The sequence below is a fragment of the Chiroxiphia lanceolata genome, chromosome 8 (genome assembly GCF_009829145.1).
Source record: "Chiroxiphia lanceolata isolate bChiLan1 chromosome 8, bChiLan1.pri, whole genome shotgun sequence".
NCBI lineage: Eukaryota > Metazoa > Chordata > Aves > Passeriformes > Pipridae > Chiroxiphia > Chiroxiphia lanceolata.
The window spans coordinates 32,559,095-32,581,961 of NC_045644.1; the positions used below are offsets into that span (position 1 = coordinate 32,559,095).

The 22,867-nt window shown below is 39.3% G+C and overlaps 1 long non-coding RNA gene across 3 annotated transcripts in view; it reads left to right on the plus strand.

Moving 5' to 3' along the window:
• The window catches only part of LOC116790564, a 103,658-nt gene that overhangs the window by 50,861 nt on the left and 29,930 nt on the right, over nt 1-22,867 (plus strand). For all 3 annotated transcript variants that reach the window (XR_004358402.1, XR_004358401.1, XR_004358403.1), the window contains one exon: nt 2,550-2,687. This is a non-coding gene — a long non-coding RNA (uncharacterized LOC116790564). The remainder of the gene's footprint in view (nt 1-2,549; nt 2,688-22,867) is intronic.

Below are 22,867 nucleotides of genomic sequence, written 5' to 3' on the forward strand. Positions count from 1 at the left end.
ACATCTGTCTTGACATGGGTATCTCCCAGTTTTGCCAGGGGAAGTGTATTTATTTAATGATTGATACCATGGTTTCCTCATGTGTTACCTGCCTGAGGCTGACATGGTGTTATTCCTGGGCAGAGGCCCACACGCTCAGGTTTGTAGGACTGCTCTCTGGAGTCTCTTGACCTAGTGCCTGAAAATTGATTTACCCTGAGGCATTAGCTGCCTCTCATGGCATGTCATCTTTGCCTTAAAAAGCAGGAAGGATCAGACCAGAAACAGTAGCAGTAGTAAAAGCACTGTCTATTACTCTTATCAAGGGGCAATAGGAAGAGGGTCAAGACAGGATCCTGGAACTTGCTTAATGTAAGGTACTGTTTAAAGCTGCTACTCATAAAACTTCCATTAACTTTGCAAATGGAACAAACTAGTCTGAACCTTCAGTGATTTAATGTAGATCCCTCTTGAGATCTGTTGAAGAACTTGTGAAATATCAAGTACTTGCTGAAACAGCAAACAAAAATACCTGTGAGGTTTGAGCAGTCACCCAGAAGCAGGACCCATGCAGTTCAGGCTGGCTTTGTGTCAGGATTTTTTCATGTTTTCACCATGGATAGGAGGCAGCCCCTCTCTGACAACTTAGAGCTGGCAAATCCCTGCCCCATGGCAGAACACTGATCTTTGTGAGACCTAACTTAGGTTCTAGGTGGACAATTTTCCATATGTAGTGCTTGCTATTTTACAAAGCTGGTCTGGTGGCCTAAGTAGTATCTTAATTTGTCCCTGAGCGCAATGTTACTCTCATGTTAACATGTGTCAGGCAAGTAGGTTTAATTTTTTATGTCCATGCATCTTGGCTGTTCGAAAAAATATCAATTTTAACTGTTCCCTTTAGTCATTCTTTGGTTTTCATCATTGCCCTTCCTCCTGAAAGAGCAGTCAGCTAAGCCTAACTGCTTTGGCTGTGCTGTGTCTCAAAGCAGACACATGGCCAGCTCTTACAGCTCACTTAGCACAGGGGACCTTTTAGCAGCACAGTATGCTGGCCATTTTTTAGAGTTGCCCCTGCCACGAGGGTGTTCTAGGTCTTATTGTTCACTGGGCAATGAACAGGTTGAGGAAGAGGGGAAAATCCCCATTTGTGTTCAGCAGTGGCTGACGGCTTCCTCAGACACGAGATCACACGTGCTTTGTAAGCATGAGTGCAACCACTGAAATGTATAATCCATTTCTAATCTCTTACTCTTCTCCTGCAATGAATTGTCCTGTTTAATTTTATGTTGTATTAAAATATCCAGTTAATCAGTTTTTAATGTCTCTAAATGCAGCCTTGTGATTTCATTAACTGTCTCTTCTTCTCTGTGTTGCGAGAGAGCACTTGATTTACCCTGCCTATACACTCCATTGCTTTGGTTTCTTCTGGCATGTCCCAAATTAGTTAATCACTAAGGTGAACTGCATCAGTCTATTTAATTTTTGCTCACAGAGGACTCTCTGTTTCCCTAACAATGCTCATTGTAGTCCTCTTAGACTCTTGCTGTCTCCGCTCTTACGCTTTTGGAAGAATACTTGTGGGTTTATAGCATCATTATAGTTATCTCTGTGTTCTGTTCCAGTCTCTGGCATTTGCCTGTGTTCTGGATAGCTTTGCACACGCATCATTGTTTTGTAAGATTCTGTTACATCGGTAGAGCACTGCAAGTCAGGTTTTGCAGGGCAGTGGGTGTAGATCTGAAAGCAGTCACAACATTGGTGGTTGACTATATTTAGTTGCTGGTTTAGTCTTATGTTTCCACAGTCACTTCACACATTACTTCATTGACTGGAATGGAAACTGAACGGAGCCTTTTAATGGAATTATTAGTAAGGATAAAGTAGTTCACACAAGCAGCCTTGTCAAATTCAAATTGCCTTGATTTATGATTAATAATCTAGGCTCAGTCATTTAGATGGATGTTTAAAAAAAATTTGGAGGTATTGACAAAATTTTGAAAAACAGTTCTTTACACTGCTGAAAGAGACTTCTGGAAATAATAAAACAGTAAATGGTTTAAAAATATGGTTTTTAAATTATTGAGTAAATAATAACAATAGGATCAGTAGAAATTGCAGAAAGGTACTCTGTATTTCTTTTGTCTTTTGTGAAGTGTGGGCCAAAATACTATTGTTATTTAAAGATTCATGGATTTTAGAAAGGATCAACCAGATAATATTATATGTTGATATTATTTATATTATTTTAAATTTTTCTAAATTCTGAATATACTGCAATTATGATAGTCCTGTGCCAGTATAGTAAAAGATATGAAACAAGCATGGTGAAATCTTAGTCTAAAAAAAAAAGTTAAAGTATGAACACCTCTCCCATTATGTTGAGGAGAATTGGGGAAGGCAATATTTTGTCATAATAAGTAAATAAAAATGCAGTATGCAAAATTCCTGCTTTTTGTTTCCTATTTTTGTCCCTCCCTGTCACATACATGCACTGTTTTTCAGACAAACATTCCTTTTTACTTTTATTTTTTTTTCAGTTATTAGTGCTAAGACTTGTTTTTCTCTTACAGTTTTTTTGCACCACGTTCTGTACCATTTCATCAGCTGCATCTCTTGGGCAGAGAAAGAATACGTTCTTGTACCCCCTATAATATGTCTTCAAGCAGCAGAAAGGTTCATATATCCCATATGGAGCTTCGTGGCTTCAGGTGAGAAAGAATTTATTGAAGCAGATGAATTTTGAAAGTGAACTGATTTTATGCAAATGTACCAGTGAAAGTTGGTGATTCGAATGTCTGTGGGCTAAATTATAGAAAAAGTGTTTCTTGGTTAAAAATTCTTCATGAAGAACTTTAAAATACATTATGAAACAAGAACTGGTAAAATAAATCTCAAACTACTGTAAAGCAGTTTGAAATATAACACTATTTTTTCCTTATTATTACTGTTTCCAATTTTACTTATTTATTGATTTTTGTTATTAATTTTTTTTTGGTCTTCAGGTCAGTTGTTTTTAGTATCCCCCTCTATAGCTTTTGCACCAGTTAACCTAAGGTGTTTTATTTAAAATATCCTAAAATGCATAGGGTATTGCCATGTTTAATTACAAGGAGTTTTCACTGGATTGGCAGGAGATGTGGTGTTTTGACTACTCTGGCAGAGAGATTACTTTTCCAGTTCCCTCTTCTGGTCAGATGATTCAGAGTGGAAGTTACTAACAAGGTGAGATTAACATATTGCTGTAACAACTTATGTGGACTCCCTATGGAATAAAGCCTTATTTTTCGCAGTGAATATAAAAATATTGAAATATATCTGTCTATTCTTCAAAAAAAGAAAGAATTTAAAATTAATACAGCCCAACCAATGTGCTTGTACACTCTTTTTAACGACTTACCTCTAAAAGAAAAGTTACTTGGCTAATGAGATAATTCCTGATCTCCCTTGTTTGTTTTGGGGCTTTTTCATTTTGTTTTTCTTTTAATTTTTTAAGCATGGAACTTCATCTCTTGCATATTGCACTGGTGTTTTCCACAGTGGTTTTGAAAATTAGGTTACATCTTCAGCTGATTATATTGCACAGTTTATTTTTAGATTAGTTTTTTTATCACTGCTGGAGAATTATACAAAAAAAATTTAGACACATGGAGATTTTTTTTTTCTTTCTATACTGTAATACTCAGAAATAGTTTTGCACATGGGAAAGGATTAAAATAGCAACAAGAAAATACTGTAGAAAAACGTGGACAGCTTTTACCTTAGGGTTTTGGTGAATCAGCATGCAGTGTGCAAATCGTACCATTTCCAAAGCAGTTCTTGTTCTGAGCAGTCCATGTTACCCTTCTGCAGAGGTTTTGTCGTTGGGTTCATGAGATGGGATCTGTGTGTGCTCCAGTCTCTCTCTGTGTGTGTGTTTATGTGTCTGTGTGTGCTGACCACCTCAGCTGCACTTTGTTCTCACTGTACTTGCTTGATCTGCTTCACAGCTTTGCCCAAGGGCAGGACTTTGCAGACCAGCTGCAGAGCCCTTTCCTGCACGTGTCGTTCAGAAGGTTCCCCAGTACTGAGGAGCTCCCAGCTGATGTGTGGTTAGCAGATATTTGGCAAAAATGTATGTATTTCTAAATGCTGTGTGTAAGCCTTTCTTTGTAGGTGTGCTGGTTTAAAGGTAAACCATCAGGGGAAATGAACTCAACTGAAAGGAAAGATTATAAGTCAGAATAACAATTTAATAAAATAATACAGTAAATACGATTATATAGACAAACAGTTGGTTTTAACCCACAAAACCCAAATGTATAACCCAGCACCCTGGGGCATGAACAGAGTGGTGTTCGTTGGGCCTCCTGAGTCCAAAGTAAAAGGAGAGGGAAAAAACCTGTTGGTGGGGGTGCTGTTGCAGTCTGGTCAAGAGTGGTGATAGCAGTCTGGTCGAGAGTGGTGGTCTGCAGTCTTCCTCTGGGTCCCACGAGTGGTTAAAAAGGTCCCAAGACTCCAAGATTATACATCCTCCAGTTCAGGCAGGAATGCCCAGTACATCCCTCAGGGTGGGGAGTTCCACAATGGGTGTGAGGACAGGAGCATCCTCCTGTCTCGCAGGCCTCTTAACACCCAGTTTATAGGCTGGGGAGGCAGGGCTGCTCTGGGCAGAGGGTGTAAATGGTCTATTGATAACAGTTTCTGGGAAATGGCATGGAACGCTGTAGAATACACAGTTTTGAGTTACACCCATACAGTGATGAACTGGTCCCAACTGTTCTAACTAGGACAGTGGGGCATCATGAAACCACAGGAATTTCAGGGCAAAGATTGCACAATGGAAGTTCTTGACCAATGTTCAAGAAGACACTGTGGTACAATCAAATGATAAAAAAGCTGTAATTTAAGAAAAGAAGCATAAAAAGTACGTATCATATTTGTAGTTATCACACAGCAATATCCAAATATTGCAAATTTTCATCTTTAAATACTCTTCTCAGTTATAAAGCAGAAAGTATTCAAATTTATCTGATTACTTTCTCGTAAAAGTTCAGTTGGAACAATTAGTTCATTTTACTATTTATTGCTGACATTGCACTTTTCTAGTAACTAGTGCCCCAAAGTACAATTTGCTGAAATCAGTAGCAGTATATCCATTAACTGTGAGGTTACAGATCAGTCTCTGAAACAGTTTTAACATGATTTGTTATACATGCTCTGTCAGTCACTCCAGAGTTACAAGGTTCTGCAAGACTTTGTGCCTCTACCATTTCACCCTGTCAGCACAGTAGTGGATGGCGACAACTGTCACAGTATTTCTAGATCCTCTTTAGAAAATGATTGATGTAATTTCTTAAAGGAGATATACTCTCTTAAGCAACCATCAGTCTTTCAAAACTTATGAAATCACTGATGGAATATTAAGATTCTGAGATTATATGAGTGCTGACAGGAAGGTTTGGAGAAGAGTACAAGAACTTTAAATTTTATTCTGATGGTCATAGTGGCTTCAAAGCCTTGTTCTGTGTATTTCAGTTTGATTTAACCCTGATTAGAATCCATTGGATTATTTGCTCTGAGGCATGTCATGCTTAGAGCATGGGTAACACAGTAAAGCCAACCTCAGGGTGTTTTGTAGAAGAGCTGGACACATTAAAAATGCCAAAGTTCAGTTTCATGGTGGTTTAGGATAAAAACTTTGAAATTCTTCTGTGAAGGAGAGCAAGGCTTCAGCGCAGTCTTTGCTGCAACAAACTAAACTAAAGATAGGAGAATGAGAATAAGAGTTCTGGGAAGAAATCCAGCAAGGTGTATTGTAGCTGAAAGTTGCTTTTTTTACAGAAAATGAGGTTGTTAACCCCATTAAGATGTGGAGCCACAATCCCAAAGGACTCCTAAGAAGGGGCAATCCTAGGGCTGATAACATATGTGCTCTTTCCAGGGGATAGGCTGATAACTTATAAACTCTTCCCTAAAGGCATGGAAGGAGGGAGGGAGTTTGGGCATGGCAGCTGGTGAGTTGTTAGAAATCTCTAGAGGTCAAGAAACTAATTTTTTTATTGGTACATTAGCTGCCAGGTCACTGGGAGAATCTTTTAACAATTTGATAAAGCAAAATCTCTGAGAAAAAGTAATTTCTCAATTTTGACTCCTTTATTTTTATTTTATTTATTTATTTATCCATTTATCTATTTATTTATTTATTTATTCCTTGCCCTTACATTTGGGACTCTTCCATAGTTTCATAAAGAAGAATTCATTTTGCTTTGAGAAATAAAACCCACAGAGGGATACTATTTTTTCCCCTTTCCTGAGCGAATCTTTGTTTATGATCAATGTCTCAATTGATGATCATTAACTTATTTTCTCATTGGACATCTCATTTAAAAAGAAGACAAAGAAAGACAAAATTCATATGTGCTATTTCATTGACAGCAAATGTCAAAAATGTAGTTAGATATTCTGAACTAGGCTTTCAGTTACAAAATTCCAGACAGAAGAGAAAAATACTGTAGCTGGAAATCTAAATACCTGCTTTTGCAGCTCATTATCTATTTTGTAGTTCACCTACTACAAAAATTCTTGGTATCGATGTCATTATTCAAAAAATGATAGCAGTTGGGAACAAAATTTGGGTTAAATGTCTCTCTTTGCTACAGAGCTTCTTGAGTGACAGTGGCATTGCAGCACAATTTCTCATGTTGGTGGCAGACAGGTACAGGCTTTACAGGGTCACTTGTGCCTCGACAGCAAGGCAGCACTGAGAGGTGCTGGTCAAACACATGCAGGGCTAATTGATTGCTGAACAGCTGCACAGAGCACATTGCACCTGCCGTAATCTCTTTGTAGCCCAGTTAGTTGCTTTGCCTTCCCTCATATATCTCTGACTTCGCTGCAATTTGTCTTTGTTGTTGCAGTTCCGATAGTTTATCTTGCTGCTATGTCTTCTTTTATGAGCATTCTTCCTCTGTCACTGTCTTTCAGGGACACCATCCCGAGCCTTGCTCTGCACCACATGGGTATGTTAGACCTGAGCCAACCTCTCTACATTTCACAGAATAGTGAAAATGGATGAGTTTTTCACTCTTTAAATAAACAACCTGAGTTCTTGTTAAGCATTATCTACCTCGCACTGAAGCTGCAGTGCTTGCAAATCCACTTGGGGTGTGTGTGCAGTGTATATGTGCAGCTGTGGTGCAGGGATAACCACAGACCCCTTTGGTATGGGGGTAACCACAGACCCCTGTTTGGAGTCAGTAGCTGTTCCAAAGGGCACCAGCCATGCTCATGGTTCTTGAAATGTGGCAGGATATTCTGGTTATGGTTATGCAATTTCTGCTCATGCTGTGGGAGTTGGTTTTGCAGGTTTTTGTTTACTGCCTATTTACATGCACAGATTTGGTTTTGGATTTCATACCCATACATAAATTTTAGCAAAACCAGAGCTCTTCTGCTTAGCCATCTGACTCCAGCATAAACAGACAGTGTGCAAGAGGGGGTCCAAATCCTTCAGAGATTTATTGGTGGTGTTATAAACCTCAAAAATAAAAATAATGAATTAAATCCCTTAAATTGAGGACCTTTCTGAAAATGTAATGATGAATGTTGAGTTCTTTATACATCTTTTTTTCTGGTTCTGTATTACAAGGTTGGAAATTAATTTCGTAATAAGATCTGATAGGTACTTTTGGCAAGAGCATCTTGGATGGAAAGTGTGCATGAAATCCAACCAGACCAGCCAGGTGACGGCAAGAAGAGCAAGAAATAGTGGATTTTCTGTATGACCATTGGCTAGATATATAATTTACCTGGGAAATTGAGATCTTGAGGAAATATAGTCTAGCCATTTGAGTAACTGTGCCTTACAGTATGGTTTGGATAGTGTTTTCCAAGCATCTTATTTCTTCCCTGTGGGGAATATGCAGGCTGAAGGCCTGGAAAGAACCAGACCTTAGCAGGTTTCGGGCCAAGCAGAGTACTGAGCAACTCATCACAAGGATGAGTTGCAACCACAAAAGCCTGCCGTGCCCCCATGTGACAGCCAGCAGCCAATGAGATGCTGCGGTTACAGTTTTTGCCTTATAAAGAATACTTCCATGTTTGTGTAGGTTATAAAAGGCTGCATCCTTTGAACAAAATTGTCTCAGTTCCTCTCCCTTCTGAGTCCATGCCTTCAATGTGCCATAGTCCAGATCTCTTATGGTCAGATTTCTTGCTATTAAGAAAAGCAAATCCACAGGTGTGCTGAACTAAAAGGATAGTCAGACAGCTTCCAGGGATCCTGAGTGGATGCACAACAAAGGAAATATCAAGGGCTTAATCCAAGTCTGTGAAATTGCCAGCACTGAAACTCCTGTCCTTGAGGCTGACTAGCTGCTAATGTGAAATTCTGGCACTGCTTCCCAGATCTGTTGAATCTATAGAAGTTTGCAGTTACAAAAGCCTCAGAAAAATTAAAGCTTTATGTGCGGGCACGTTTGCATCCCTGTAAGCCTGTGTCTACAACGTATGTTTTATTCTGATAGCTCTCAAGTAAAAGAGCAATAAAAATTTTAAGCAGCTGCCCTTTCTGATATCTACTACCCTGGGGCTCATTCCAATGCTCATTGAAAGTCAATGACAAAGATCCCATTACCTTTGATCATGCAGGATCAGGACCTTATATGACATGGTCAATCCTGCTGAGCATTTGTGCAGTGAATATTCTCTTGAATAGTTATGCTTTTAACTGCACTAACTCATCTCTGCATTAGCTCTTTGTAAATATTCTGGTTCAGGCGTGTCGGTAACCAGGTATGTCTGTCCATGGAAACGGGCAGAGCTGAGTAAATGTTGGAACCGGGTCTTGAAAACAGATTTTAAATCTATGACTGTTCATACAAAAACATCTGCTCTGGAGATGCTACCTAGCAACTCAAACCCCAGAAAGGGATCATGCAATTCATGGGTTCAGTGATAACCAGAAAAGTCTGAAGTTTAAACCCCAAATATGTCCTGATAACGAACTGGTCACATGCAGGCCACAGACAGGGAACGATCTACCCATACTGTGTGGAACAAATATTTGTCAGGCTGTTTTCTTACTTGGACTCTCCCACCATTTATAAAACCAGAAAAAAACTCCCTAACTTTCTAAAACATAACATATTTGCTTCCTAACTGTGAACACATATTTTTGAGGTACAGCCTTTGTCCATGGAGATGGCAGAATCTTACTTTGTCTTAGTAGAGTCTACTACTCTTTACTGATTTCGATGCCATCCTTCTTATAACAGCCAAGTTCATTCAGACCAAAATGACTTGACAAGAATTCTACATATGTCACATACATTATGTTATTTCAGGAGGGAATAGGAAAGAAAATCCTCAGCAGAATTGCTACAGAAACCCATTTTTGTTCTTGGCTTTGTTATTTTATCTCCTCTGCTTCATTGTGGCAGGAGAACTGAATGCAAATGAGAAAACCAGGGCAATCTCAGGCACCAATTCTGTGGGATTTAATTTAGGAACTGAAATTCCATCTTGAATTTTTCCTAGGCAATTTGCAAGTCAGATTATTTGAAAAATCCCGTCAGTCTAAATATTTTTCCTAGGCAGAGCAGTGTTTCAGCTTTATCTTATCTACTTTTTTTTTTTTTTGCAGAATCTGGTGATAATAGGCTCCTTGCTTTGGGACTGTTTATGTGGATGTGACATTATCTCTCTGTGCCACTGCCTCTCTAGGTTCTAGCAAAGTGCTTTAGAAGTCCAGGGATGTCTCTTCTGTTCTTTTGATAACCGAGTTTTCTCTTGTTTTCTGTCTCTTCTTTCTCTACCTTGGCAGAATCTACTGTGCAAATAGCACACAGACGAAGGGTATCTTCTGAAATCTGTGCCAATATTTTGTATCTTTTGTAATTAACTTCAGACAATAATGCTTCCTTCTTGGAGAACGTTTTTTCACCTTGTGTTGCTAACATTTTACGCTTTAATCAAAAGCAACAAAACCTTTTGTGGGGAATAATTCTATAGCTTTGAGTGTTCGATCATTTCTTCAAGGTGTTTCTTTATATGAGGATGCATATGCAGCTGTTTCATTTGAAGGGCTGTGGTAGTTTGGTCTAGGCCTTCCTTGGTGACCAGTTTGTAGCCAAGGAAGGGTCCAGATTTACCCAGTATTCCCTACGATTTTTACGTAAGCCAGACTATAAGAAGAAAGGAGGAGAGGCCTTCGCTCTCTTTCCTTCCAGCGGCTTGGAGGTGCAGGTTCCCTGCTGTTGAGTCTGTCGTGTTGGGGAGCGAGGCCTGGTAAGGCCTTGTCGACCTTGGGAGGCGGAGGTTGCCGGCGATCGTTCCAGAGCGACTTTCAGTTGTCCCAAGGAGAGTAGTGAGACATTTCTTTGCTAACTCTTTTAGCGGATAGATATTGGGCTACTAATTGGGATATATATATATATATATATATTTTATTTTGGTTTTGTTCCTTTTCCCTTCCCCCTTCCCTTTCCCTTGTGAAATTGTATATATTTCAATTGTATATGATTGTAACATAAGTGTAAATATATTTATATATATCACTTTAGCTGTCTCTCTCTCGTTTTGGGTTTTCTTAGTTGTTTTTCTCCCTCTTCTCCCTGAGGTTTGGGGGGGGAGACTTCTTGCGGTAAGGTTTGGAGACTTGGCAGGGAGCCAGCTTCAAACCATATCAAGGGCCCATTAAAATCTTTGGTCATTTTTCAGCTCTGGGACTGGATGAATTTTTATTCAGGTCTGCTGAGCTGGGAAGGCTGGGAGGAACGTGTTTGCATTTTAAGTAACTTTCACTGGTAAAGCTGATACAGCTCTGAACTTGGAAAGCATAGAAAGGATGTTATCTTAATTTTGTCTAAGTCATCTCCATCATGCAAGTTGATGGCCACTTTTCTTTGTAGCTATTCCTGTGCACTGAACACCAGTTCCCGGGGTGTGAAAAGCCAGACTTTCTCATCTGCTGTTTGAGAATAGACCTGTTTCCATTTCCCATAGCCCTGCTCTAAATTCCCCATGCACTCATTTATTTCTCTGTTTGAACCATATCTTTTCCCTCCAGCATTAATTTGGGAACTTCTGCTTGATCCACACCCACTAGTTTTGTAATTTTGCTACAGCACCCTCAAGCCAATAATTCATGCAAACGTATAATGTGCACATTGATTTGGTTTTCATGGAGTAAAAACCAGTTCTATTCTCCATTAAGTGTGAGATTAGGTTTTTCAGCAGGGATGAATGAGCACTGAAGTAATTCTACCTCAAGTTGGCTGGGTCCTGTGGAATCCTGGAAGAGCAGGTGAGACAATCCCCTCTTAGGAGCAGTTGTTCCCACCTTTCTGCAGAGGGATAGACTAAATGATTTCTGAGGGACAGCTCCAGACTCTGTTTATTTGATGACAACTGTGTTTTCCTTCATCAGCTTGTGGGTTTGCTTGTAGGTAAAAGCAGCACACAGTGAGGTAGCACAAGCCTAGACTTCAGGGCTTTCCCTTTTGATCCAGAGCTAAGAGAGGGGATAAACTTCCTTCCCTTTTTGCCCTCTCAGGATGACCTTTCCTCTCCCCATCCACACCCACTACTTGTAGTAGCTGTGCTCAGAAAAGGACACCCTTTCTCCTTGCTTCTGCATTTGCTTCTCCGCAGGTCACTGCCATGTGTGAGCCTGCCCAGTCCTGCCCTAAGAGTTAAAGCTGTTTCCTGCTGCACCTGCCCTGCTCCTTTGCAGCCCTCAGCTGCTGAGGCTTTTAATCTACCTCAGAAGAGGGAGTGGTTTTATTCTGGATTGGTGCTTCCTGCTGCTTGTGCATTCCTCTCAGCTGCTTTACACATAATCCCAGCTGAAAGGTTGCTTATTATACCTGCAAGAAAATGGTATTCTTAATACAAAGGCATTGTGAGTAGGTTGGCAAGTATCCTAAAAATACAGATGCATTATTAAAGCATTGTCTGTCTTGCTCAATCACCACATCTTGAAATGTATCCTGTGGTTTTTTATTCTGTCTGAACCATTTTTAGGGTTAAGCTCTCTGTGATCATCACTTAGACTTTCTTTGTACCTCCCAGACACAGTGTATTAGTGTTACTATTATTGGCATAGCAGTGGTTCACACCAAGTCAGAAAAATCTCAACCTGGCTGCTGTAGTGATCCCCTTCTGAGCAAAATACAACTTTAGTTTGCTTATCTAAATTAGTCTGTGTGCTTACAATATAGACCTAATCGATAGGAATCTGCATTTGTGAACAAGATTAATGAAAATGATCTGAAGGAATTCTCTTCTGAACTGTAGTCTCTCTTAGGTTCTTCATGATGCAATACCCTCCTTTTTCAAGGCAATTTGGTACTTTTAGTGTTTAAACTAATTCATTGAGGAAAGCCGGAGCTAAACTGTATAATAAAATAAATACCGAAAGCAGCTTATTTTACTCTTTGAATCTATTCCTTCAGTGCTGCACAAAGACTCCTACTTTGGTTTTTAAGAATTTAGGGCATGGATAAATGTCAGTGGGAGTCTGTGGAAATAATTCCATTGACTTCAATTGGATTAGGATCAGTTTCTTATGAAATAATTGTAGGAAATCACTCTGTAGGAACTGTTGCTGAAATGCATAACTCAGAAAAATCAGACTAAAAGGAATAAATATCAAGGCCAGTTCCTGGTCGTGAGAGACAGACAAGTCAGACACCTTCCACAAGCTAATTAAGAAACATATCTCTTTTAATACATCCATAAAATGCTTCAGACATGCAATGTTAATAAAATCAGTGTTAATTTGGGGCTTAGCTTTACTGAGTCAGGGCTTGGTAAATTTTTCTGGATTATGCAGAGCTGCTGTCACACAGAAAACCTGTCTGGTACTGCATTTGAGGTAGGAATTCACATAATAATTTGCGGGAACTTTATAGCATTATGAGAAACAGAACTTAATGATAGAATATCAGATTGTTTCCAGGTGCATGAGCAAATATACTTTGTTGAATCTCTGAGAAAATGGTCCCTCATATTAACAGCCCATACCTAAGCATCTGTCAAATTACTTAATGCTTAGGTATTATTAGGTAAATTTTCCCTTCTTTTCAAAGAAAAAGTAATGGATCTAGATTAAAGTAGTACTTTTCCTGAAAGAAAAAAGAAGTTATGTGAGGTGTTTGAGGGCTGGTGCAATCACTGAACTAAATCTGATTTCATTTTTTTGCTTTTCTGTTTTTATACAAACTACATTTATCATCAAAGAATTGAAATATCAATTATTTGTCTCAACTGACACAACAGCAAATCCTTATGTTTTATAATTCAGTATATACTAGATTGATTTCTTATAATTTTTGATCTCTGATAGAAATATATACAGTATTCAGCCACTAACAGTGTTTCTGCATCATTCTTATTTCCTTCTGACCCCCACTGAACTTAAAAATAGACACTGTGAACTCCTTAACTGAGGAAAAGTTTGATTTCTAATAGCCAGAAAATATTTTTTTGTTTACAGCTGAACAACATTTTTCAAGGACATTGCTCAACATGTCCATATAATCAAGTTCAAGAATATTTAAAATATCTTGTATAATTTTGAAACTGTTGGGAGAAGAGTAAAACTCATCTAGAAGCTGTTATAGAAGATGAAATGAAGACTCATCTATCGGTTTCTTTAGCTGTATATCAACTGAGGTTGCTATACAATTAGATGAAAGCAGGTATTTATTTTCCTTTCCACTTGATTCTTGGCAGAAAGGAATCTTACGTATTGATGGTAGCATTTTGCAAAAGAATACTTATTTAGAATTCAAACCACTTTAGTTTAATGCACATTTTAAAAAAATATTTGTGTTTTTAATATGTTTTCAAACATTCCTTAAGCAGCTTCATTTCCATTTTGCAGGTCATAGTGAAGGTGATGATCTTTCACATGAATGACAATGAATAATCAGAAACATTTTGGTATATGTTTGAGGCAAGGCTGGCCACAGAAATAACAAGTCTGTTTTTCAGCCAACTCTTTCTATTTTCTCAATGTAAAAAGGAGCTACTCTACTGTTGGCATAATTCCACAGTGAGGTGGCTTGGGGAAGAGCAAGTCATCAAAATTCCTGGAGAACAAGGTATCACATTTTTGTCTCTCTGCCATTCAGTGCCCTCTGGGCAGGTTCTTCCGTCTCCAAACTGATGGAGCAAGGCCTACAGTACCTTCCCCAGCTCAGAGCAAACAGTGTCTCTGTGCTCAAGCATAATTTCAGTCCAAATCTTTCTGTCCTCCATGCTGAATCAATATAGACATTTTCAAGAGTTTCTTGCAAAGTTCCTGCTTGGAAATTGCCAGACCTTTCCGGGAGGGTATGTTTTCTGCAGTGTCTCCAAGCAGTGCTGTGCTTGCTGAGCTCTTGCAGTGGCTCCCAGTATCACTGGCCAGATTTCCCTGGTTGCACAGCCATTAATGAGCCTTGCACAGCCTTTCCCTCTCTGGATCCTAAGCAGGACATTTCGGGCACAGCTATAGACCTGGATTATTACATCATTTAAACAAGCCAATCAGCAAGCTCTGTCAGATTTTTGTGTGTGCAATTCAACGCTGGTTTAAAACAATAAAAGCAGAGAATAGTGTGTGTGGGGGGGTGTTTTGTGTTGGGAGTATGGCTAAACTTTATTAAGAGGTCAGGTTTCTTCAGGCCAAGTTCAACACTAAAAGCAAGGTCTAATCAATAATATAGCTCTGCACAGGTCTGATTGATTGATTCAGCCTTTCTTGTGCTCATGAGATGGATTAATGAAATAAAAAATGTTCCCTGGAATAAGCAGTTGATGGTCCTTTAATGTAAATGGTTGTTCTCTCTTCTTGGGGCTAAGCCCCAGGATGCTTATTCATGTCATGATTTATTATTCTGCTGCAACTATATTGTCTCATAAGACAGGCTCTCACTTCCCACATCATCCTGGTGATCATTCACTTCATCTGTTCCAACCTCGATTCCTCTCTTCTGAATAGGAGAAATCTGAATGGCACCTTCTATTTTTAAGTGAGTTTTCCTCCAAGTCATGGACATACCCTGATCTTTACAAACAGAATTGCAGCAAAAAAAAAAAAAAAAACCCTTCCAGAATTTCTGCACACAAAACTCTGGAAACTCAGGCTGGTGAAGTATCAACTCAGCCCCGGATACTGCTTCCTGTACCAGATAGAAGTCTTCTAAGATTAACTTGAATTTTTCCACATGAAACTGAATTTAACTATGCTTATGCAACCAATTTATGCTGCAATATATATGTAAGCACAGCACAGGGAAAAAGGCACTTTCAGAGGGCTTCTGAGGATATGTATAAATTGGTGAGGGCACCCTGATGATGATACACACATTATATAAAAGCAAACTACTAGTCTCCATAACTTTATATAAAAAGAAATGTTGTTAATGGTTATACAATAATTTATTTATAGTATATTATATAATTCTCTTTGAATTCTAGTGACAAAGACTTGTGTCAGTCCCATACATGCACTAAGATGCACTTCAATTTGGTTCATTTACTATTTACTGGGGTTTCAGTTCTGTTCTCCTCTGCCAATAGCTAATTAAAAACTTCCATAATACTCAGCTACCAATGAAATAAATGTAACTCAGTGGATAAAAGTTCCCCTTCTACAAAAGTTGTGATATTTTTATTCAGAATGTTCCCTTCCACTTTTTGTCCTCCATGTAATATTGGTGGCGATATTTTTATCTCTGTCAGCCTTAAACTTTTAGAACTTCATTTGATAGGCTAAGATTATTACAAGATTTAAAAAACCAAACCAAACCAAAACCCAACCCAACCAAACCAAACAAACAAAAACATCCAACAAAACCAACCAAAAAAAAAAGAAGACAACCAAGGAAGGGTGGCTTGCATGTGGAATTTAAGATTGGCAAATACAGTTTTATTTTACTATTCTGGATATTTCTGTTGTTATTACTTTCCTGTTCCTTTGAATATCCTCCTTTTTTAGTTTAATATCTTGCTATATTAGGTATGTTCAGCAATGCATAAAACATTTGAGAGGTTTCTGAACATACTTTAAATTTTAATTAACTGGTTAGCTTTTCTGCCAGTGTCAGTATCTTTCTATATCCTCTGAGCTAGGTAACCATCTCTGGTGACTAATTCACTAAGAAGATTTTGATTTAGGCTTTAAAATCCAGTTATTAGAAAATGGCATTTCAAATAGAAATAGGTGTTGGTGAAGTTCAATTCATTTTACCTAGTCTACATTAAAAATGTCAACTACATGAATCAGCACATCTGCTTGATTGGGTTTCACTTCAAATGAGAGAGTAATGTTTAAAAAAAACCAAACCCTTCCTCCACTGCAGGCCATTGGTGAAGCACTAGTCATGTTAATAAGAGAGTATTCTCAGAAACAGCCCAAATCAGAAATAGATTAACTATGAAAATCGTGTAACTGAGACTAATTTTACTCCTATTCTCCCGGGTTTCTGTCTTGAATGTGTCTTGGGAAGAGGAGGTACAACTTTTACATTTTGTTCATCTTAACTAGAGAAACATCTGATCTTTTTTCCTCTAAAATTTCCTATTTGTGCCCGTGCTTGGCCTTGGTTTGCACAGGCCAAGTTCTCTGATTTGCCAGTGCTTCTCTGGCAACAGGGAACCCATGTGCCAACAGAGTCGTTTGTTTGCGCTGCCTACACCAAAACCAATCCCAGCTGGTTGCAGCAGGTCGGTGTGGAGCCTTTGGCAGGCATGGATTCCTCCTAGAAAGGTCATTAATATACTTGAAGTAAAACACGGATTGAAATGTCTTCATGGGGGTAAAAAACCACAAGCTGCCCTCAGAAGAGTTTCTCTTCTAAACGTTTGCTTTGGTCTCAATGCATACCAAGTCTCTGCTGTTAATTGCCAAGGCTGCATTTGTATATGTGCCACAGCAGAACCTGAGCTGTATTCACAAGGCCCAAAGGTCTCATTGGGGATAAAATCACTTACAAGGCATCCCTGGACTTGAAACAGTCACTTTCTGTCTTCTTGTTCCTGGTTATTCATAGAACATGCAGACATTTTTTTCATATGCCAGGGTTATTCTTTAATAGTTTTCTCCAGTATGATACTTTTTTGCTATCTCAAGTGTCAGTTACTGATCAGCGGATTCATTTCTAAAATGAATTTTAATGTCTAACAGTTCCTTCTCCTTCTATTTATACTCTAGTACAGAGCCTACAGATAGGAGACAATATCGAAATCCTTCTTTTAACGTTTGTGTTTATGTTCATAGTGTCTGTTAACATTAAGAAACTATACATGGGTTTAAAAATACATTTTACATAATCACTAAATATATTGTTTCTGGAACATTGCTAAACTTTTTCTTTTTAAAAGCAAATACCATACCCAAGAATATACAGAAGATTATTATTTCAAAATAAGATATAGGCAAGACAGTGTACCAGTATTTATATATGCACACATGTACTTACTCTTGTTGGAGTGTGTTCTAGAACCTTTTCAGTTTCTCCTAGCTTTGTGCAAATGTGCTGGGTAGACTGGAGTTTTCTTCACTGATTGCTAATACTTCTTTTTTTAAAAGAAACTTTCAGCCAGTTTCACATACTTTTCATATATCGGATGAAGGAAAAAGAACTCTCTAGCAAAAGGAAATGACAGCTAAAAATAGGTTCAATTTAATATGCTTTCATGTTTTCAAAAAGACGTAGGAAATTCAAGAAGGTGTTGGTTTACCATAGTCATGAAAATACCTGTCCCAATACGGCCAAATTAGGTTTAGGAAGTGGAACTTCGTGGGTATGTAAGGGCAGACTGAAAGCTCCCAGGACTCTGCCTTGGCTGAGGATGCTCCATTCCATCCCTCCAGCACTTGTGGCACTGTCCAGCTTGTGTGCACTGAGCCCAGGGAGCAGCAGAGCAGGCTCCTCACAGCTCCTGGGGCTGAGGACACAGCCCATGTGCCACCCCCAGGAAGGAAATTGGACTTCCCTGGTGATCACCATCCCCAGCTGCTCTCCAGTATGTCTTGGACGCTTTCAGCAGCACCCATGCTGGGAGTCAAGCTGAGTGGATTGGAAGATGGCAGGTTTAATCTGGATGCAGAACAGCCTGGAGCCAGACCAAGGACAGAAAAGGGATATTTTGGAATAACACTGGTGACACTAGAACTGAGGAGCAGGCAGGGGGGAGAAGAAACAGTGATCAGTTTGGCTACTTTGAGCTGAGGATATAGGAGTGGCAGGCGAGGAAGTGGAGCTTTTTGTGTGCGAGAGGAGCTTGGGATGTGGTAAGCCCTGGGAAACGACAAAACCGGGAGCCAGTGATGTGCAGTGGGAACACACACATTGAACGTGACAGTGAGAGGCAGCTTTAACTTGGTCAGTAATGTGTAAGGGCTAGAGAGGAAAGCAATCAGGTTATTGCAGACGTGAGCTTGGGAGAAAGACTGTGATAAGGAGTTACAAAAACCCGGTTGTGAGAAGGAGCCAGAGTATAAGGAATCAGGTTGGCATTTTTATTATTATTATTTTCTAAACTCCATCTTGGGGAGTTTAAGCACTCCGTCTTGGAGTGCTTGAGTTTGATGTTTTTAATATCACATTCTGAAGAACAGAAAGTCAAAATCAGTCCATGAAGGAGATGAATCTATTGAGTAAAAACCAGCAGTAGATATTTAATGCAATAACTTGGATTCATTTGGGTAGTAGCAAAAGATAGCCAGTCAGTGCATCATAACTATTTTCCTGTTTGTGTTAGCACAGCCTTGTACTGTCACAGTTGTAATTAATGTCACCATTGAGGTGGAATTGGGGAAAGGCTGTGCCAGCCAATTAAAATGGTAATATGACTTCAGAATCTGTTTGTGATTGTATTGATTCCTTTAATGGAAAGCTTCTCTGTGACCTTTTCCAAGCACATATTGTACTTTTCACACTTTTGTAGATTAATCTTGTAAAGCACTATTTTAAATTGTCACACAGTAGGCTTGTAGGATTTTATAAATTGCCTAAAATATGATAAAAACTACTGTGATTTTGTTATGAAGAGCATTAGAACACTACTAGCAGATCACGAAAAGTGCCTCTGAAAGTCTACTGGGAATCCCCCCATGGCAGAATGAAAATCACAGTAGAGCAATTAGGAAAAAGAAGATGTCTTTTATTAAGACACAGGTATTTGTTGTGGTGGAAAACTTGTTTTAAAAATGCACCATAGCTATAACTATCAAAGAAAATTTAGAGTGAGAACAATTTATGGTTCATAAACTATAAAAATGTGAATAAAAGGACTTTTCTGAGTTTTGGAAGAAAGCAGGCACTGTAGCCAAGTCTGTTAAAGCATAAAACATCAGGGATGCCCTTCATTCCTCAGATACTCCATGTGAGAGATGAACTTAAAGCAAAATTCCACACTGGAGTCCAACTTCTCTCAAGCTTTACTAGCCTATCTTCAGATAGAAACCAGTGAGTCAGATGTGATGGGATTTGAATTTTCTGAAGAGAGAGGAATACCTGGGGAAGAGGCTGTGTGATGAAAAAAGGCTTTTGAATCTCCAAAGAGCAGGAAATTAATGTGCTCCCAACTTTACTGTGAGATTCCTTGTCGCTCACTGGGAAAATGTTGACTCATAGTTCACAATTGTTGATGAGCAGTTTTGTTGTGATACAAAACAGGCACTGAGACTCCTTTCACTGTCTCTGAGAGGCAGAAAAAGGCCTGGGAATGCTGCTTACCTCTGCTTATAGACGTAAAAGAGAGGTAAATGCAGATGAACTGCCTATTGACTACTTGCTTATTTGAGCCAGCTCTGCCCCTTTTGCAGAAAATACGAGGAATGTAATTCCTTAAGTCCTTCTTGATGGGTGGTGGGTTTTGCCTCACGCTGCCAGGGTGGTGTGTAGGTCTCTTGGCCTTTAGGCTGCTCACACTGTTGCCCACGCTCTTTGTGTGATTCCCAGCCAGGTCCTGCATGATCCTTGAGACCAAATCAAGGCTGAATCTTCTCTTCAGAACTCTCTTAACAGCTGTCTTCTGAAGCAGTTTTTGCTGGAAGCTAAACACTGTGTCTCTCCTTCCCATTCCAGTGCTGGTCAATCACCCCATCCTGGATGGCCTGTGGGTAATATAAACACAAAGTGGAATTCTTTCAATTGAGGCCCGTGGGTTTATATTCCCCATTCACTGGGATATTTGCTAATTTGATTATAAATTCTAAGGTCTCTTAACCATCACATTCTGCTAAGTCTTTCCTTTCTATTTTGATTTGTGTTGCCTTGTCTCCTTGATTATCTGCCTGTAATCAAATTTCTTTGTGTGAAATACATTGATACTTATAAATTAGATAAGCTAGACCTTCCAGTTCAACTCCTCAGTGATGTTTTTATGCTTTGAGTGTTTGTTTCATGGTGGAAGTGTTGTGTCTGCATGAAGGGGAATAAATAGACACCTTACTGGGCAGTGTGTGCTGTGAAGTTTGTTCACCCTGGTGTTCTAGTCCACCATGTACAATAATGAGCACGCTGCTGGGCATCAGCAGAAGTGGTCTGATAGCTTTGTCAACATGTGTTTCACTTGCTGGTGCAGGAAGATGTGTATGGACATACAGAAATGCAGGAATTATTTGGGTGGTGTTGGAGAGTTGTTCAGCATGGCAGGCACAGGGGCTTATCCCCACCACCCCTGCATAAACTAATTGCTCTGAGTTTTGTCACAGAAGGAACTGCAGGGAGTGCGGATGATAAAATGAGAGTCTGAGAGCAAAGACTAAGACTGAATTAAGCTGATATGGTAGGCACACCCAAATTTTGAAAAAATTCATAAATATTGAATCAGCTGAATGTAAATAAATATATTTTACTAGAATATACTCCTGGGCAACATATGTTGCATTTTATTTAGCTTCAAGTCTGAATTTCTGCTGAGAAGATAAAGATTTCTTTGTTGGATCAATTGTGCATGATAAATTGTCCAATTTATGTAACAGTGATAGAACTGTGGGGTTTGCAACATTCATCTGTGCAAATCTTGGATCTGGTGACTCCGCCCTGTTAAAGGTAGTATTAGTGAGTCCTTGCAAAGAGCCCTCAGATCCACCTCTGAAGACTTTCTGTTTGGGCTGCTTTCCACCCATGGGTGGATTCCAGCCATTAAACACACAGGTGACACGCAGTGGGAGCAGACAGGGCTTCCACACCTTTGCTTTGCATCCACATGGAAAGCCTGGGGAAAGCTAATGAGCTGCACAACAATCTCCACCTGTTCCTATGCCCTCTTTATAGTTCTTTCCACATCAGTGGTCATTAATGATGGGCAGTTTACAGCAGGAATAAAATACCCCAGGGTATCCTGAGCAGAGAACTGGAGTGTTTCCTGCAGGAGATGGGGTGTGAGGTCTTTGGCTTGGTCACTCATCATTTCCAGGGGACACACCAATGCTCAGCCCCCCAGGTCTGTTGGGGCCATCTGAAACAAACTCTCAGTCCATGCTGCTGTTTGCCTGTATATGCAACTCCTCACTGGAATTTTGTGGTAACTGTGCAATAACTGAAGCACAAGGTGACCGGTCCCCAGTCTGGTGAGACACTCTGTCAGTCAAGTAGAACTCTATTAAACTATCAGCTTCTGGTTTGAGTATTCCTATATGAAAACAGATTTTTCTCTCCAGTATTCACAGGTTTGACAGAGAGAAAAATATTTCCATTTCCCCCAGCAAACAGCTTGTCCTCATGTAATGACAGTTTTCCATCTGCAGGAACTGCCTTTTTGATACCACAAACCACCTGAGGTGAAAATGTAACTGACTTGCTTTGCTGTAAACCTGCCAAAAGTAAAATTATTATTGCCTGTAGCAAGCACTGTTTTCATGCCAATGTATTCTCCAACTTTGCTAAAAGTTACATACTTCTGATTTTATCAGAACAGAAGAATAGCTGTAGTGTATCTCTTGGCAAATTAGCCTATTCTATTGTGAATCAAGGCAGCAGTTTTATTTGGGACTTCAGGTTTCATATTCACTGAAGAAATCTCTGATGTGTCAAATTATGCCTTGTCAGTACCTGAATCTGAGCTTCTAAATCACAGGTAAGACAGAAAAGCAGACCCATTTCTGGAAATAAAGGGAACTGCAAATATGCATTTGTAGCTCCTTTTGAAGTCAAGGTAGTTTTGTTTTGGTTTAGTAATATAGATTTAAGTACCTAACTTTATGCATTTATTTTGAAAATATTTGACCTGGAGAATCCTATATTAATTAAAAATGTTCCAATTAGAGAGATGTATTTCCAGAGAGCAGAAAGATGACATGGGAGAAAAGAAAATAAAATCATTTGGTTTTTTAGAGGTCTGCATTGTAATGTTTTAGCCAACATCATCTTCTGACAGACTCTGAGGCCGATCTCAAATATGATTATTTTAAAATGATATGGTTTCATAATGTACTCTTAGAATTGACTTCTAACAGTGACTTATTTTTTCCATGAGCTGCGATCATCCTTATATTGGGAGATATTTAATAAAAAGGCATTACTTGCTCTGACCTTGCCAGCATTCCAAAGGATTTGATAATTTGTGTCATGTCTTTAATCCAGCACAGCATTCTAGATGCTAAAGTTATCCCTTGTGTGTCTGTGCTAACTTTGGCTGACAAGGGGACTCTCAGAACAGAGTACTTTCTGTGCAGCCACAGAAACCTGCAGGCTTCTTCCTGCTCTGTGATCTGAACCCAAGAGGGTTTTCCTTCCCAGCATCTTGCCATTTCAGGAATATGCTGGTGATGGGCAAAGCTTCTTCCTTACTGGTCATCCCATTTATGCAAAAATCCTTCTGCTGTGGTTCCTTTATGCCAAACAACATGTCCTTTTTCTCCCATTACCCGTGACAATATCTCACTGCTTAGTCTGTTATTCCCCAG